The sequence below is a fragment of the Lepidochelys kempii genome, chromosome 1 (genome assembly GCF_965140265.1).
Source record: "Lepidochelys kempii isolate rLepKem1 chromosome 1, rLepKem1.hap2, whole genome shotgun sequence".
Taxonomy (NCBI): Eukaryota; Metazoa; Chordata; order Testudines; family Cheloniidae; genus Lepidochelys; species Lepidochelys kempii.
Window position 1 is genome coordinate 252,913,687 of NC_133256.1, and position 12,645 is coordinate 252,926,331.

The 12,645-nt window shown below is 48.6% G+C and overlaps 1 protein-coding gene across 2 annotated transcripts in view; it reads left to right on the top strand.

Annotated features, from left to right (window-relative positions):
* Nucleotides 1–12,645, top strand: part of TMEM263 (transmembrane protein 263) — a 33,002-nt gene that overhangs the window by 17,829 nt on the left and 2,528 nt on the right. The gene's annotated exons all lie outside the window — the stretch shown is intronic.

Here is a 12,645-nt window from a genome sequence, read left to right on the forward strand (position 1 = left end):
ATCTCCTAAAACCAAACACTTCTTGAGCAGCCAGGTTGTCTCTGTTGTGCTGGGTTGTTTTCCTCACAATCCGAGCATACTTGCTCTGGAGATCACTGAGTGGCAAACACTGAACCCAGAATCCCATGTTCTTTAGTCACGCTTCAAAATATAATAGTACTTGAAAGCTATATTTGTGTGCAGGCTTTTTCTAGGTTGTAGAAAAAGCTAAGGCTGTAAGAAAACTGAGTGGCATTGCGGCCTGGTGCAGGAGGTTTCAATGCCACTTACATTTGGCTCACCCACCCCTTTATCATGAGGCAGATGAGGAAGATAGGGCTGGCTCTGCTTGCTGGCTTGGTTTTGTGCTAAATGCCACTGCTGGCACTTGGCCCTGCTGGCACTAGCCTCGCATTTTGCCTACGTGCAGTTCTGCCGCTGCTAGATGGTGCAAGCTGGGCCCACCAAGCAGCAGTGGTCCTTTGTGACCTTAAGGACTTTGCCTTTTATGGCTGCCCAGTCTCGCCAAGGGATGAGCTTGGGGAGGTCCCAACAAGTGAGGCCAGGTAGGAGCTGGGGCTTTTGCCTGCTCAGGGCTGGGATAGGGGAGCTCCAGTGGTGCCAGTCCCCACCCCACAGGACCTCCAAGGCTCTCTGGGGATGGCTCTGGGGTACAGGTGTTTGTTGTCCGTCCGTCCCCCACACCTAACCTGGGGATTGGAGGAATGGGGGGCAGGGTATCCAGCCCCTTTTAGAGGGTAAAGACCCTGCTGCCAACTCAACATCTAGGCAGTTACAGAACAATAGTTCAGGTCCTGCACACACCTCAAACTGCAACTTTAACAAACTGGCCACAACTTTTGGACCAAAAAATCACAACTTTCTTACAGCATTAGTTACGCATTTAAAATGAAATAAGTTTTTGTTTGCTATTTAGTAGTGCCTCCTAACTATAGAAAGAAGGGGGTCCAGTGGGTTAATATTGTCCTATTGGTAACAGTAGTGAGGGGTAATCGGTACAAAATGCAGGGCTGGCAGGGGAAGAAAAGCAAATTGATTCCCTAGCACAGTGGTTCTCAACCTCTTCCATACTGCAAACCCATGTTACAGCAGCAAAGTCTTGAGACTTCCTTCCTAGCTATAAGGAAAAGGAAGGTGGGTAGGATGTTCTGAGACCTGTTTACAATCCCCACTGTCAAGCCTTTGCACTAGCACAGAGGTGAGCAAACCACGGCCTGCAGGACCCTCTTCCCCGGCCCCTGAGCTCCTGGCCTGGGAGGCTTGCCCCTGGCCCCGCCCCTGCTGTCTCCCCTCCCCCTCAGCCTCAGCACACAATGCTCTGGGCAGCGCAGTTGCAGAGCTGCAGTCTGACCCGGTGCTCTGGGCGGGGTGGCCGTAGCACCATCAGCCCCCGGTACTCCAGGCAGTGCGGTAAGGGGGCCGGGGTGTTGGATAGAGGGCAGGGGAGTTGGGGGTGGTGGTCAGGGGGTAGGGGTGTGGATAGGGGTGGGGAATGGGGGCAGGGGTCCCGGGCGGGCAGTCAGGAAGGGGGGGGGGGTTGGATGGGGCAGGGGGGCAAGTCAGGAATGAGAAGGGGGATTGGATGGGGTGGCAGAGGGCAGTCATGGGTGGGAGGTCCAAGGGTGGTCAGGGGACAGGGAGCAGGGGTAGGAGTCCCCGGGGGGGCTGTCATGGGACGGGGGGTTGGATGGGGCAGGAGTCCTGGGGGAGCCGGCGGGGGCTGGATAGGAGGTGGGAGCTGGGCCACGCCTGGCTGTTTGGGGAGACACAGCCTCCCCTAACCGGCCCTCCATACGCTTTTGGAAACCCGATGTGGCCCTCAAGCCAAAAAGTTTGCCCGCCCCTGCTGTAGCATGTTGTACCCAAATTTTAGTTTTTAAAGAGGTACAGTAGAACCTCCGTTACGAACACCTCGGGAATGGAGGTGTTACAAATCATTATGGTGGTTCTTTCAAAAGTTTACAACTGAACATTAATTTAATATAGCTTTGAAACTTTACTATGCAGAAGAAAAATGCTGCTTTTAGCCATTTTAATTTAAATGAAACAAGCACAGAAACGGTTTCCTTACCTTGTCAAATCTTTTTTTAAATTTTCCCTGTATTTTTTTTTAGTAGTTTGTTTAATACAGGACTGTACTTGAATTTTTTGGTCCTCTTCTCCCTCTCCCTCCTCCTCCCCCCCCAGTCAGTTGACCAGTCAGTTTGTAACTCTGGTGTTTGTAACTCCTGAGGTTCTACTGTACTGTTGTTTTTAAGTCCATAGAGAACGGGTTGTATTTAAATGTCCTGCTCAAATTGTGTACATGGGATAGCTCAAGTTAACTTTCGGTCTTTGTGGAAGAAAAATAAGACAGCTGTGCTTTTCTCAGCTTCCTACGTTCATTATCTTGAGCAAGTCAGACAGATTCCCAATTTAACAATGGTATTTTGATCTTTCTCCAAAAATTCTTGAATTACTTAAGGTAAACTCATCTCTTCATCCCTTTTGTCATAAACTAATGTCTCAATCTGGCAACACTCTATTTTGTGGACATCAACTGAGTAGAGAGATGGGAGGGGGAGAGAGAGAGAGAGAGGAAGAAATTAAAGCACTGCCAAAACTGGATAAGAGTGAAGGGGAAAGAGTAGAAGATGAACTGACGGAACAGAGAGAGAAGGGGATAAAAACACCATGGAGGAGATACTGCTCATTTGTTAACAAAAAGATGGCTGAGGAGGAGGATTGCAGAGAGGAATGCTATTCTCTCCCCCCGTTTGCGCCCCCCCCCCCCCCGAAACGGAGTATGGAGGGTAAAGATGTTCAGACTGAACGTAAGGAAGAGAATAAACACTTGCGGGGGGTTTTCCCCTGTGTAACCTTGTATTTGGGTTGACAGAACTGGTCAGAGGGGAGATAATGTATGAAATGGTAAATAAAAATCTTGCAGGTATTTTAGGGATTTTTTTAAAAAAAGTCTAACTTGAAAAAATGCCAATTTGAACTAGCTATAAACACCCCAATTAGTTGAGTAAAAATATTTATTACAAATTGTTTCCCAATCAAATTAATTCAGTCTTAATCATGAAGGCATGATATTACTTACTCTCTCTGTTATGAAAGTGAAATCCATTGGATTCAGTGGACTTTCGTTTTATGTCAGAGTTTCATTTTTGTATCTTAAATCTTAGTGGGCTATGTTCTGGTGTTATTCTGTGAGTGTTACCATTGGCTTCAGTAGGACTGTCTGCGAGGAAAGGAATTTCTTAACCTGTGCATGGGTGTCAGAATTGGACCCTAAACTAGTGCTCACATGGCTGATGTTAATTGGAGTGGGGGGAGGAAATGGAATAGAACTTCTAAGCAGGGCAAAAGTTCTGAGGATGACCTTTCGGTTTCCAGTGCAGACTTCATAGTTTATGTACTTACTTATGCAGCTTCTGTAATTAAATGTTTAAGTTGTCCTGAAGAAATTTTCTGGCCTTACATGTCATATGGGGCCTTCATATCTGATGCAATTCTAAAAATTTATCACTTTAAAGAGATGGCTAAACATGGATGCCTGCCAGTTTCAGTCTTGGCATGAAGATCAGTTCTCTAAGAATTTCTTGGCAGGCTTCTCTTTTGAGGAAAGGCTTAGTTCTAAGGTCACTTGACCAAGCGTCTTTTGTAAAGCGATGGCATAAAGGGCTTCCAAATTCTACAAACGTGACACCTGGCTAGTCCCAGGAGGTTCAACAACAAAAAACGGTTACTCACCTTCTCGCAACTGTTGTTCTTCGAGAAGTGGTGTTCATGTCCATTCCAATCAGGTGCGTGCACATGCGCAATAGCCAGAAGATTTTTCCCCTAGCAGCATCCGTGGGGTCAGCCTGGGTGCCCCCTGGAGTTGCGCCTTCATAGTGCCCAATAAAGGGCCCTGCCGACCAGCCACTCCCTCAGTTCCTTCTTGCCAGCTACTCCGACGGAGGGGTAGGAGGTTGGGTATTGGAATGGACCTGAACAACACATCTTGAAGTACAACAGTTATGAGAAGGTGAGTAACTGTTTTTTCTTCAAGTGCTTGTTCATGTCAATTCCAGTCAGGTGGCTCTCAAGCCCAAGTTCAGGAGGCGGGGTCAGAGTTATCCACTGACTGGAGCACTGCTCTACCAAAGGCTGCATCTTCTCTGGCATACTGAGTAATCGCATAGTGCGTGGTGAAAGTGTGAATGGAAGGCCACGTTGCCGTTCTGCAGATTTCCTGAGTGGGAACCTGAGCCAGGAACGTTGTTGTTGAAGCCCGCACCCTGGTGGAATGCGCAGTGATTGGAGGTGCAGGAACTCCCGCCAGGTTGTAGCACTTACAAATGCTGGATGTGCTCCATGATGAAATGCATTGTGACGACACAGGCAGACCTTTCATTCTGCCCGCCACCCCCACGAATAACTGGACCGATTTTCTGAACGGCTTCATTCTCTCAATGTAGAAGGCTAGTGCCCTATGGACATCCAGTGACTGAAGTCTCTGTTCCCTGCCACTAGAATGCGGCTTAGGGTAGAATACCAGGCGAAAGATGTCGTAGTTGATGTGAAACTGTGATACAACCCTTGGTAGGAAAGCAGGATGAGGTCTGAGCTGAACCTTGTCCTTATAGAACACAGTGTAGGGCCTCTGATGTGAGGGCCTGAAGTTCAGACGCTTCTCCTGGCCGAGGTTATCACTACCAGGAATGCGACCTTGTAAAAGGGGTAGAGCAGGGAGCACAACGCCAAGGGTTCAAAGGGCGATCCCATGAGTCTAGAAAGGACCAGGTTGAGGTCCCAAGCTGGGACAGGCTGCTGGACATGAGGATATAGCCTGTCGAGTCCTTTTTGGAAACCGGTTGACCATCGGGTTAGTAAAGACAGAGCGGCCCTCCACGCCTAGGTGGAAGGCCGAGATGGCAGCCAAGTGAACCCTTACTGATGATATTGAAAGCCCTTGCTGCTTCAGATGGAGGAGGTAGTCCAGAATAAGCGGCACTGAGGCCAGTGTTGGGAACGAATGGTGCTGTGCTGACCAGATTGAAAATCTCTTCCACTTGGCAAAGTAGGTAGCTCTCGTACAGGGTTTCCTGCTGCCAAGGAGGACTTGTCTAACCTGATCTGAACAGGGACGCTCCACCGGGTTCAGCCATGGAGCTTCCATGCCATGAGGTGCAGAACCTGAGACTTGGATGTTGGAGATGACCATGATATTGTGTCAGAAGGTCTGGGGATAGCAGCAGGGCAACTGGAGCTTCTGCGGACATATCTAGGAGAGATGTGTATCAGCTCCAGCCTGGCCCCGCCAGCACTATCAATATGACCTGAGCTCATTCCCTCCAGATCTTGAGGAGTACCTTGTGAACAAGCGGTATGGGCAGAAAGGCAGGCATATAGGAGACAACTTCCCCATGGGAGGAGGAATGTGTCTGCTCTGGAGCCCAGGCTGTGATTTTGGAAGGAGCAGAACTGCTGGCACTTCCTGTTGCATTGCATGGTGAATAGGTCTATTTGGGGAAATCCCCACCTCTGGAAGATTGAATTCGTGACATCCGAGTGAAGGGACCACTTGTGGCTGTGAAAGGACCTGCTGAGGTGGTCCGCCAGCTTATTCTGTACCCCAGGGAAGTCCGACGCTGTAGGTGTGTTGAATGTTCTACATACGTCCCACAACATGAGGGCTTCCTGGCCCGGGGAGAGGAACCTGCATCCCCCTGTTTGTTGATATAGAACATTGCCCTTGTGTTGTCCATCATAACTGATACACATTGTCCCGTTAAGTATGCCCGGAAGGCCTGGCACGCCAGGCGCACCACTCTCAGCTCTCTGACGTTGATGTGGAGAGCCAGATCCGCCTGAGACCAGAGACCTGCAGTCTCCTAGATGTGCTCCCAAGTCTGATGTGTCCATCATTAGCAAAAGAGACGACTGAACTGGAGAAGGGGACTCCTGAGCACGCCTCCTGAGGGTCGAGCCACCACAGGAGGGAGTCGAGGACCAGGTGAGGCAGGGTCATGATCCTGTCCCAGCTGTCCTGGGCTGGTCAGTACACCGATGATAACCATGACTGGAGCAGTTGGAGCCTGAGTCTGGCATGCTGCACCATGTAGGTATAGGAAGCTATGTGACCCAGAAGCTTCAGGCAGTTTCTTGCTGTGGTTGTGGGAAACTGTCTGAGACCTAGAATGATACTGGCCAGGGTTTGGAACCTCGCTTCCAGCTGGTATGCCCTGGCTTGGATTGAGTCCAGTACTGCCCCAATAAACTCTATTCTCTGACTGGGGGACGAAGTTGATTTTCTTTTGTTTTAGAAGGAGATTGTTGAAGGTGGCCCTGATAAATTTGACTTGAGCTTACACTTGGTGAAGACTTGAGGTGCTGCTGACAGGCCGAACAGAAGAATGGTAAATTGGTAGTGGGTATTGTTCACCACAAACCTGAGGTACTTCCTGTGGGGCTGAGTGATCGCAATATGAAAGTATTCAGAGTAACAGCCGTGTTAGTCTGTATTCGCAAAAAGAAAAGGAGTACTTGTGGCACCTTAGAGACTAACCAATTTATTAGAGCATAAGCTTTCGTGAGCTACAGCTCACTTCCTCAGATGCAAAATCTGAGGAAGTGAGCTGTAGCTCACGAAAGCTTATGCTCTAATAAATTGGTTAGTCTCTAAGGTGCCACAAGTACTCCTTTTCTTAATATGAAAGTAAGCATTCTTCAAGTCGAGGGCAGCATACCAGTCTACTAGATCCAAGGGGTGATGGAGGTCAACGAGACCATGAGGAATTTGAGTTCCTTCCTGAATTTGTTGAGTTCTCGCAGGTCCAGGATGTGCCTGAGGCTGCCTTTGGCTTTTGGTATTAGGAAATAACGGGAATAAAAGCCCTCGCCCCTGTGCTACTGAGGAACCTCCTCCACTGCCCCTAAAGATAGGAGTGACTGCACCTCCTGGATAAGGAGCTGCTCGTGAGAAGGGTCCCTGAAGAGGGACAGGGAAGTGGGGGTGGAAGGGCAGGAGGGCACAGAATTGGATGGGGTATCCCCTCTACCATGCGGAGCACCCAGCAGTCTGAGGTGATACGGGATCATGCCCAGTAGAAAGGGGGTAGTGGGACGAGAAGGTAAGGCGGGGTGGATCCAGTCTTTGTGGTACACCATCCCAGACTATGCCTTCAAAAGGCCGGTTTGGGCCCTGAAGACCAGCTTGGGGCGTCCCAAGCCCTGGCCAGAGGGTTGACATGGCCTTCTCCTGTTGGTCCTGTTTCTCCTCCTGGACCCGTCCTGGCAGTTCTGGTGACTGAACTTCTGAGGAGGCTGTGGACGGAAGTGTGTCTGCTGCGTTGACGGTGTATAGAGGCCCAAGGACGTGAAGGTGGCTCTGGAGTCCTTTAGGCTGTTTAGCCTCTTGTCCGTTTTCTCAGAAAAGAGTCTCCCCCTCAAAAGGCAGGTCTTGTAAAGTCTGGTCTCCCCTATGGAGTCCAGCAGAAACCTGGAGCCATGAGCCCCTTCTCATGGCTACACCTGTGGCCATAACCCTGGTGGCAGCATCTGCGCCATCAAGTGCTGCCTGCAGGGACGCCCTGGATATCCGTCTCCACTCCTCGACCAAAGCTGAAAATTCAGCTTTCGGAGTCTGAGGGGAGCAACTCCGTGAATTTAGTCATGTCCGTAATTGTCTTTATAAATGTAAGGTGATACCAGGAAGGGCCAGAGGGGGCCAGGATGTCAGCCATAGGATCTGCATCATCTACCACTTCCTTCGCCTTATTGCCCAGACCCTGGGGGACCTGGCACAGCAACTGCTTTAACATCCTGGAGTCTTCCAGAGCTGGGGCTACGGAAGGGCCTCATCTGGTGAAGAGGAGGAGCCAGAGGAGGAGGTTGCTCTCTACCATCCCCACCCGAGGGATCTTGTGACCCGGAGGGGACTGTGGTCGGTTGGCCCGGTCCCAGTGCCGTGAAGGGTTGTGGGTATTGGTGCCGATGTCGGATCCCGGGCCAGTGCAGACACCTGGTGTAGCATCTGCACCGGGGTCTTCGTGACGATGCTGGTGCCGAAGGTGCAGCCAGCGCTGTCGCAATGAGCCGCTGACACCTCCAGTGTCGAGGGCGGCGCTACAGTTGGTGCCGATGATGGTGTCACGGCCAACAGCGTTGATGCCGTCATGGCGGAACAAACATTGCGGACGCCACTGATGCAGCTCCTGAGCGGAATCCTTGGCTCTGACCCTGGCCTTGATGGAAAGCCCACGGAGTCCAAAAGAGCCAGGCTCTGCCATTGTGAGGGCCACTGCATCAGGCAGGACCTTCTATGGTGCCTTGAGCTGGACCGTCCGCTCCTACTACAGTCAGAGCGGTACGACTGCGACTCTCCTGTTTCAGAATAGGAGATCCAGGGCAGCGCTGCACCTCTCATTGTAGAGCGTTGGGAGCCTGGGGACCGACTGCGCTCCCTGGATGGAGGCGCTGGCATCGGTGGGTGATGGGGATCAGCATGACGACATCACCGGCTTTTCCTTTGACTGAACGGAGTGCTGGGATGGAGCCTGTGGTGCCGGGGCATCCTCCTGCCTTGGGGACAAGAATGGCGCCGTGAGTCTCAGCAGGTCCTGCGCCACCTCAAAAGCCTCTGGTGAGGGGTTCAGTGAGTGTGATGGGCCCGGACTCGACTGCCTCACTTGGGCAGGAGTCGACGTAGCCCCACTGTGAGCTTCAGAACCGTGGCCCGACTGAGGTGCCACAGATGGCTGGTCCCTGGATCTTGACAAGGGGGATCGGCCTTTTTCCATCCTCTTCTTCTGCGCCAGCCATTGGGACTGGTGCCGAAGGCTGGAGTGCTCCTGAGAGACTTCATGACTGTGCCGAGCCTCCTGGGCAGTGTCTTGTCTGTCTTTGCCCCAGCTCTGGAAGACTCCAGGAAGATGGCACTGGAGTGCTCTGTGCCAAAGACGTACTGGGAGTGGGATCCCCGGCACCTGGGTCCGACTGAAGTTGCAGAGCTGCCTCCATGAGGAGGATTTTAAGCCGCTGCTCCCTCTCTTCAAGAGTTCTCAGTCAGAATTCACAACAGATCTTGCAGCAGTCTTTTTGGTGACCCTCGTCCAGAAACAGGAGGTGTGGGGATCACTGTTAGGCATGTGCTTCGCGCGGTCCTGGCAAGTCTTGAAGCCCAGGGATCGTGGCATGCCCCAGTGACAAATGAAGGGGGGAATCCCCCGTAACTGAAACCTATAAGTGAACTAACTATGCTATACTAACCATCTAGAACTAACTGTTGAAAGCAAAATACGAAAGTACTGCTAAGCTGCTTGCCGAAGCAAGAGAAAGGGGAAGTTCCAGCTGCTGTCACTGGCAGTAAGAAGGAACTGAGGGGGTGGCGGGTCAGCAGGGCCCTTTTATTGGGCGCCATGAAGGCCCCACTCAGGGGGCACCCAGGCCAACCCCACGGATGCTGCTAGCGGAAAAATCTTCCGGCTACTGCGCACGTACCTGATTGGAATTGACATGAACAAGCACTCAAAGAAGAGAGGCTGGTTATGAGATTTCTGGGTGAAAAGTACTACAGAATTGTGAAGTGTTTATTGTGTAGAGCAGTGTTGGTTCTAATATGTCTAGTGCTCTCTGCAAACTGGAAAATATAAATACCCTTTGCAGACTGTAGTCATTTTACACCAGCCCTCACTGGAAGCCTTTGTTCTGTAGGCAGCTGATTGTTCTGCATGATTGGTAGAGCCAACATCTTGAACAGGTGCTATGTGCTTATACATTTTCTGCTTAGAATTAATTTAGGAATGTTCTGTGTATTTTTCTTCATTGTAGTGATCAGAAACGAGGCCAGTGAGAAACAGTAAGCTTCATGGAACAGATCTAGAAAATGCCAGTAACTGTGAGGCATATTAGTCATGGCTGCATATCTAACATACAGCACAGGAAGAAATGAAATAACGTTGTTTCCACTGTTAAAACTACATGGTTGTACTAACACATGTACTCAAGTGAAATTAGGTGGCAAATCCTTAGTCAAAAGCCTATTGATAAAGAACCTTGAGGAAAGTAGGATACCAACTTCTTTGCTGTTCCTTTTTCGGCAAATACATTTAATTGCATCTTTCTGGGTTGTTGTGACCGGGACTGTTATGGCCCTTCCTTCTAATGTTAATCTCTATTATGAGTTATGAGTCAATAGCAAATTTCAATAACTAGCTTCAGTGTGGCAAACGCCCTTTTCCTACTCACTCTAAACACATTAATGTTGTTGAGAAGGAGAGTTAGTCAAACTACCTTTTTGACCTCTTGTTACAAGATCTAGAACTCCTCCTGTCATAAGAATCGTTTGTTACTGTAGGATACCAACAGACTGCAATCGAAATGTAAATGATTTTATTTTATTCTCCCTCCCTCTCCCCTGCCCCAAACTTGACAAACTGTTCTTTCAATCTAGGAAACTTCAAGTATATTGTATATTGAAAAGATTTAGTATTAAATATGCCACATAATATCCTTGTATTAAGCAATTCTGAACCTTGAATATCTCCCGGACGGATTGACCAGGGTCTGAGATGTTGAGTCTTAACCAAAATGTGCTCTCTTTGCCGTGTGACTCATGGTGGGTTTTTTTATTTTTTTATTTTAAGTTTAATTTCTCCCTCTTTACTTCTTGTAAACGTCTTACAACTGTAAGTGAATCTCCCACCCTGCTAGAAAGGTTAATGCAAGCTGGCAGCATTTTAATGCCCAAATAGAGGCTACCATGCCCCTCTGCTCTTTTTTTTACCGCAGTTGTTTCCAATACTGAGAGAGCACCTCTTGTCTGAAGTGTTCTAGGGACCTTTATAATGGATATAGAAACTTACATCTCTAAGGCTATGTCTCCACTGTACTGATGCAGCTGCACCACCTTAAGAGCTCTCCATCAACATAATAAAACTCCCCCCAACGAGCAGCGGTAGCGGCGCTCCCACTGATGTAGTGCTGTGTACACTACCGCTTATGCCAGGGTGTTTTTTCACACCCTTGAGCAACATAAGTTTTTTGCTGACATAAATGTAGTGTAGACGTGGCCTAACTCACTGGTTTGACTCTCGCCCGGGTCAGTACTGACTAAAAGCATTATCATTGACTATTCTGTGCCACATGTGAAATGAGTTATAGATCTCCGTTAATTTCCTAGTGCATAAATGTCCACATCACAAAACTCATCATTTCTACTGGCAGTGAGGCCTTGAAAACTGAACTATATTCTAACTGTTCCAAGTCAGGGCTGAGTCCTGTTGGTGGAGCAGTCTGAGAGTGACTGCCTGGGGAGATGCTCACTGTTCTCCCTGCCCTACTCCTCATTCACTTGTTTTCCTGCATGTGCTCTCTATTTCCTTGATTGTTTGTTCCCAGTCATTTCTGCCCTACTTACTGTTTAGCTCCTCTTTGCATCTCTCTTTTTTCTTGGTTCCACTCACCACCATTCACTTGCTCACTTCTCTGTGTGTTGCTTATTTCCCACACAGTTAAATTTTTCTTCCGCTACCTCATCATAAGAGTTATGTAGCTCCTGAACTACTTCATTACTGTGGCCCTTTGTTGGTGCCCTGCTGTCTCTGAAACATGTGTCAGAGAAAGAAGAGCAATAGACTTGGTGAGGACTGAGTACTGTGGGAGGTAAATATTGGCACTGTAGAATGCTGCTTTGGAACATTCTTAGTTTTACTGTGGTATTAATGGAGTAAATTCCAGATGCTGAAAATACCATGCAAACAAATGCTCTCAGTGCCTTTCTGTATGGTGAGACTAGGCTATTTGTCAGGTGTATGTGTGGAAGCTTTTCTAACCCAGCATCTAATAGTGTTGAAAATTGCAAACTGCTCAAAAAGTCCTCTGTTTATAGATGATAACATGCTTCTATAGTTAAGGTTGGGTTAGCATTTCCACTGTAAGTTTACTCTGTCTTTCTCTCTTCATCTCAAAGCTTACATTTAGAAACTTGGAATACTTAAATGTGGGAGGATAATGAGGATGGATTTCCAATTTTAAGCTTACAGAAGTGCAATCTAGTTTAGGATGTTTTCCTATAACTCTGAAGTTTCCTCTTAGTTTGAGAATATTTAGTCGTACCATAAGTACAGAATATGGGCTGCTTATGCAACATTTAGAACATGTAAGGAGCTTTATAAAACACATGGTTCTTTGTTTGTACGGTGCCTTGTACTAGTGGTGCTGGGGGTGCTGCCACACCCCTGGTTTGAAGTAATAATAACAAACACCAAATACATGGTTTCCATCCTCAGCACCCCCACTATAAAGATTGTTCCAGCACCCCTGACTAGTACAATGGGGTCCTGGTCCATAACTGGGACTTCTAGGCGCTTCGATAATACTAACAAAAAATAATGCTCCCCAAAGCTTATAATTAAACTTTAAGCATAATGCCAGGAAGAAAAAACGAGGGAGGCATAGGGTGACATATAGCAAGATCTTTTGGTTTGAGTTTTTCCTGTGTATTTTAACTGGTGGGTTTTCTGTTGGAAGTCTTTAGTTGCATTTCTTAGTGCCTTTTGGGGTATGGGGTACTTCAGGGCACCTGTGCACTTTCCTAAAATGTCTTTAGGGATGTTGAATTCCCCCAAATGTAGAATAAGGGCCCAGTGTAGGCAAACTGGATGTGTGTGCATG